This window comes from Gymnodraco acuticeps, unplaced genomic scaffold, assembly GCF_902827175.1.
Source record: "Gymnodraco acuticeps unplaced genomic scaffold, fGymAcu1.1, whole genome shotgun sequence".
Classification (NCBI taxonomy): Eukaryota; Metazoa; Chordata; class Actinopteri; order Perciformes; family Bathydraconidae; genus Gymnodraco; species Gymnodraco acuticeps.
The window spans coordinates 463,871-470,285 of record NW_022989953.1 but is presented as its reverse complement, the minus strand read 5'-3'; the positions used below and the strand labels follow the sequence as shown (position 1 = coordinate 470,285).

Genomic DNA, 6,415 nt, shown 5'->3' with positions numbered 1-6,415 from the left:
AAAAACCAGTCTCTTTATGCTCAAAAAACCGGATCGAAACCCCAAAAACACACCTCCTCTATTCCCAACCAACATCTTCTATTGGCTACACTGTAAAAAAAACAACGTTGTTTTTACGGTAAAAACCTGGCAGCTTTGTTGCCAGAATAATGATGTAAAAAATACGGTAAACTGTAAACAACTTTACAGAATAACGTGTATATTTTACAGTTTAAAACTGTTGTAATTTACATTTTAAATCTGTAATTTCAACAGCCCTTTTCTGCTGAATTAGCATGATCACGTTGCTATTAAACTCATTATTTCAGTAAGATTTACATGCAGTTGTTGTATATTGTACATTGAATCCCATTCAATTTTACAGAAACATACCAAACAAATAACACTGTTTAACTGTAAAAGCATCAGTGTAATGCTGTGTTTTAGGTGAAAGCAACATCTAAATACTGCAATTTAAGTTTTCTGTAAAACGTATTTATTACAATTAAAATGCAGAAAAAACTGTCTATGAATATCAATCTCAAATATATAGTATAAAACCGCCTGTAAGGATTATTGCTCAGTGGAAAAAAAAAGTTTTTCCTATACATTAGTCAGATTGAAAGATTTCATTTAAACTACACTGCCTTCGTATATATATGTTTGACTATTACCAGAAATGTGAAGAATGTAATCCAGGGTACACAGATTAAGCACTTAAAATAAAAAATGCAAAGCTAGATACACCTCAAGAGCCACTGTATTAAAAGTTGAACAAATTCCAACAAGAACTTGCCTTTCCAAGACTTTATTATATAATAGCAGTGATCAAAAACATCTGTCATTTCTCAACATACATATTGGTAAAACATACAAACTAAGGCTGCACAATAAACAAACAGCTCACATTGTCCAGGAAATTCAAGCTGAACAAAGTTGAGAGGTTACTTACATCACATCAAATGATTTATGGGAAATACTTTTTTAAAATATTTTTAGTACTTTATATGTCTCATCTCTTATAGTGGGCACCTGTATAATATAATACTCGATCAAAGGTGAAGAACAAGTGGAAGAGGAGAGGAAGGAAAGCAACGGAATGAAACACAAGCAACCTGACATGATGGAAAGTGAATCCGATGAGGAAATATTAGGCATGACTACATCTGGGAAAAAGAGGATAAGCAACACGACAAGTGAGAGAGTAGAGGACAGAGCAGCTCTTAAGTCCTGTATGATGCAGCTGGGCGTCAAAAAGCTGCCTGAAGACCCTTCCCTCTGCTCCCTTTTTGTCTCTTGTCTGAGGAGACAACCCGAAGTTATTTTAAACAAGGTTAGGAAGGAACAGGGTGCAAGTGAGGGAAGGATAAGTGGGGGAAATGTGAAGGCTAATGAACTATTGGAGAGAAGAAAGAGGCAGGAGCAACTAATGAAGAAAGACAAGGATGGAAAAGTAGAAGTAAAGAAAAGGAATACTCAGAGGAAGCGCAAAAGGACGACGGCGACAGACGAGGTGGGAATTAAAAAAACAAAGCAAGAGGAGGAGAATATTGTTGAAGGGGCAAAGGAAGCAAACATAGGAAGTGAGTGTTACTTACATCACATCAAATGATTTATGGGAAATAATGTTTTCAAATATGTTAGTACTTTATATGTCTCATCTCTTATAGTGGGCACCTGTATAATATAATACTCGACTGTCACAGCCACAGACTGAGCTATACATTTGCCAAAATAAGGGATTGTCTTAGTTGAATACATGTTCATTGCTAAAGGAAGTGTGTACGTGATGAAGCTACAGTTACAAAACATATGAGTGTGTGTCTAAGTGAGATAGGTGAAGAGGTAGGGTCAGCAGAGACCCTTCACTTCAGAAGCAAAAACCCAAGTGGAAAACAAAACACGTCAACATTTTTACACTCAACAGTAATGTCCTGAGCTTTTACATCCACATAAGCCAAATGAAGATTGTTTAAGCAACTTCACTTTGTAACAGCAAACCGCAAGAGTGGCTACAATGACCTTAAAAGAATAGTTTGACATTTTGAGAGTTACATATTGCATTTTTTTAAATTAGTTAAAAGAACATAAAAAAAAGGCACTTAAAATTGTAACTACGATTTAAACAATCAAACAAACTGTAACTTGGGCACATCGCCACATGCCATTGATCTTACTGTCCATATTCAGACATTACGCCACTCATGGTCCGAAAGTTCCTGTATCAAGGTGAGGACTCTCGGGTTCACCTGAAGACGGGATGTCTTCTCCACTTTGGTGCCCTTCTCTGGGTTGATGGAGAAAAAACACCTTAAAATAAAAATACAAACAAACAACAGAATTAATAATAAAATAGCTTGCCCAACAACAAAAAACTTCACATCAAGCAATAACTGACAATTATCTTAACCCCCAATTCACTGAAGCAGCTGCTTTAGATTTGTTGCAGTTTAATAAAATAAATTGTTGGATAAAGCCAATCCCAAAAAACACATACCTCTGGACAAACTCCAGGGTGGATGCCAGCTCTGACGGGTAGGCGATGTTGAAGCAATAATAGCTCCCAAACATCATGGACAGGGCAGAAACCAAGGAGGGGATGTTGTCCTGTACTATGTTTCGATCCACACTCAGCATGAATCGCCTTTAAGAATAGCATGTTCGTCCGAAAAAAGAAGAAAAACACAACTCAAACTAAATTAAAACAAGACTTGTCTTCCTGAAACATTTCACAAAACAATTTTAGCACACATGTTATTACATTTTAAGGTCTGTTAAATTGCTCACCATCAATACAAAAATGTATGTATGTGTATTTGCAGGTTAAGGGGAGATAAATGTAATTTTTATTGCTTTTAGGGGGTAGTTCATATTGTTTGAAGGGGGGTTGTCGGAGCTACAGTTTGGAGAAACAGAGAGGGGAACCAGCAGACAGCTAAGCAATGAATATTTTCAAAGCTCTACCTTGCTGTCATACAGCTATACAGTCTGTTTCTGATAGGGACTGAAGCAGCAGGGTACATTTGTGACAATATTATAAATATAGCGTACACATAAACTGAATTTTTAGGTGGCTAAAATACGTTTTGCTGCTGCACCCATCCACAGCTTTACATACTACCCGTACTCCTGCCTGTTCCTCCAAAGACATGTAAGCAATACACTGACTATGGATAAGTATCCATAAGCATCCAAACTAGCCCTTTACGAGCTTACAGTAAAAAAAAACATTGTGCAACATAAACGTCTCAAATTAGACAGAAAAGAGAGAAAGAAGTGGCAGAAAGAACAGAAAAAAGTAGAGTGAACGTTTTTACTTACCACACACAACAATGGTGGGAGTCAACTGAACTTGGTCCATCTGTACTTCCTCTGCCAGGCATGTGTCCTCCACATAACAGAACATCGTGTCTTCTTTCTCATCAAAGTAGGACAGTAGAAGCAGCACCATGTCTTTGACGTCTTCAGAACAACCACTTTAAACTTGGTTCTATTTCGTCCCTACTGACCGCCAGAGGCGGTGCTTTAGCACTGGATGTGTCCATCGCGCGCATGCGCAGCTCGAGTACCAATACCAACAAAGTCACCTGTGACCCACGTGACACCGGCTATATCAGCCGGTGTCGTCAGTGGATCTGTTCCTTTCATCTTCTCGCTGCGCGAGAGTACCTTGGCTACATTTTTTGTAGCCTACAGCGTTCGTTCGGTTGGAATATTTGTTAAGGATTCTCTGCAAACAGCTGGCTGCGTGCAGCTTCGCGACTCATCCAGTCGGGGCCGCGGGTTTACCCGTCCTCCAGGAGCTGTGGCTGGCTGTGCAGAGACTTCGTTCGGACAGGTTGGTGTCGGCTTGGTTGGTGATGGCAGTGTTTTCGCTCCCTCTCCCAACCTAGTTGTCCCGTTACTGTCTGTTTTGCTTTTTGGGCTTCAACTTTTATGGTGACGGAGGTGTTTCCGCTCCCTCTCCCAGGAGTTGCCCTTGCTGTGCTTTTGTACTTATTCTGCGAACTTCATTAGCATTGAGCTAGTTAGCAGTAGCGCTGCAGCCACTCGGCTGACGCCGTGTTAAGCACCGGAGTTTCCCGTGCTGTTTTTTCTTTAGAAGCCAGTTTCCGGTCTTAGCTTGTGTAAAGCTTCTTGATTTGGGGTGTAGCTACATCCCCTTTGTTTGTTCGGCGAGTAGCAGCACCGCTCTACTCTTCCCGTTCAGCAGGTAGGCATTCGTCTTTAATTTAACCAGTGAAGGTAGTGCTCTCGCCCCCGCTCCTGGTAGACGCGAAACTACCTTGTTTATTCCTTTTAAGCAGGTAGCTGATGAAGGTTGTGCTCTCGCACCTGCTCCCGGTTACGCTGCATCTGGCATTCCTGTTTAATTTAACCAGTGAAGGCAGTGTTCTCGCCCCCGCTCCTGGTAGACGCTAAACTGCCTTGTTTATTCCTTTAAGCAGGTAGCTGGTGAAGGCTGTGCTCTCGCACCCGCTCCCGGTTACGCTGCATCTGGCACTCGTGTTTAATTTAACCAGTGAAGGCAGTGTTCTCGCCCCCGCTCCTGGTAGACGCTAAACTGCCTTGTTTATTCCGTTGAGCAGGTAGCTGGTGAAGGCGGTGTTCCCGCACCCGCTCCCGCTGCATCTGGCATTTGTCTTAAATTAACCAGTGAAGGCAGTGTTCTCGCCCCCGCTCCTGGTAGACGCTAAATTGCCCTGTTCCCGTTAAGCAGGTAGCTGGTGAAGGCTGTGTTCCCGCACCCGCTCCCGGTTACGCTGCATCTGGCACTCGCCTCTAGCTCAACCAGTGAAGGCAGTGTTCTCGCCCCCGCTCCTGGTAGACGCTAAATTGCCCTGTTCCCGTTAAGCAGGTAGCTGGTGAAGGCTGTGTTCCCGCACCCGCTCCCGGTTAGGCTGCATCTGGCACTCGCCTCTAGCTCAACCAGTGAAGGCAGTGTTCTCGCCCCCGCTCCTGGTAAACTGCCTTATTTATTAACCCAGCTAGGTGAAGGCAGTGCTCTCGCTCCCGCTCCCTCTGCCGGTAACGTGGGTATACTTACATCCCTCTTTCTGTTTGGCGAGTAGCGGCGCGGCTCTACTCTTTCTGTGAAGCAGGTAGCTGGTGAAGGCTGTGTTCCCGCACCCGCTCCCGGCTACGCTGCGTCTGGCTACCTACAGAATGGCTCATGCATGTAGCGCCTGTATGGCTTCTCTTGAGCCCGAGGACGGCCATGACCGCTGCCCCTCTTGCCTCGGCCTCGAGCATCTAAGGGAGGCTCTCACGGTAGGGGCCTGCATGAACTGTAGCTGCATGCCCCGGGCACTCAGAATGGCTAGACTCACTGAGGTGGAACAGCTGGCGGCAGCCAATGGACACCTCTCTTGGTCACATCCTCCTCCAGATCAGTTCGGCCGTCCCCGGCGACTTGAGGGAGCGATGGCCATGGGTGCACCCCCCAATAGGAGGACTAGAAACAGGCTGTCCTCTAAAGTGGATCAGCTGGCTACCGACATGGACACAATGAAGTCGCTCCTCTTGGCCCTTCAGCCAGGGCCCGGTATAGGTGCTGCTAGTGTGCCGCCTGCCCCTCCTTCGGTTGCCGCCCCTCCTTCGGTTGCCGCACTTCTGTATGAGGATGCCTTGTCGCTAGCGGCTTCGGCTAACCTCTTCAATGAAGAGACGGAGGGCGAGGTCCCGCTCAAGGAGGCTTCCCTCTCCTCTGCTCAGGGGTCTCGGCAGGGCGTGGATGACGACTCCATGGCGGCCATTATTCGTACGGCCCTGGCGCACCTGCAGATTCCGGTTCCGCAGGCCGACTTAGTTCAGGCTAGTGCCTTCTTCAGGCGTAGCCCAGCCCCTGTCCCCCTCACCGTTCCTCCTTCAGAGGAGTACCTGAGGGAGCTCCAGGCATGCTGGAGGAACACCAGGGCCCTCGGCCACGCTGGCTCCGATGCCCGGACCTTGGCTGCCATGCAGGACCCGGCGAGGGTGGGGCTGGGTGGCATGCCACCCATTGAGCCTGCCATCGCCTCCCTGATTCTGGCTCCTGACGAGGCTCTAAGGCCTGTGGTCAGGTGCCCTCAGCCTCAGTGCAGGGTCACAGATGGGCTGCTCTGTAGGGCCTACGACGCAGCAGCACGCATGGGTCGTATCGGGAACTCCCTCTCCCATCTAATGCTGGCCGTCTCCGCCTCGCTGCAGCAGGCTCCGGCCGAGCCTTCTTTGCTGGGCCTCAGTGATGCATCACTGCAGGCCTTTGCCCTAATGACTAGGGAATTGGGACGAGTTATGTCCTTTCTGGTACATACTCGTCGCCAGGTTTGGCTGGCCCAGTCACCACTGACGGAGACATGTAGGAGAGTCCTCCGTAGCGTGCCAGTCGTGCCAGGGGAGCTGTTTGGGTCAGCTGCCCTGGAGGCGCTGGAGCGCGCTGCCCAAGCTAGGCAGA

General features: G+C 46.5%; 1 long non-coding RNA gene across 1 annotated transcript; it reads right to left on the bottom strand.

Moving 5' to 3' along the window:
- Positions 1 to 516: 516 nt before the first annotated feature.
- On the bottom strand, positions 517 to 2,867 carry LOC117542795. The gene is made up of 3 exons (XR_004568487.1): positions 2,477 to 2,867; positions 816 to 2,289; positions 517 to 785 (listed from the first exon to the last, which is right to left on the bottom strand). It is a non-coding gene; the product is annotated as an uncharacterized LOC117542795 (long non-coding RNA).
- Positions 2,868 to 6,415: the final 3,548 nt, after the last annotated feature.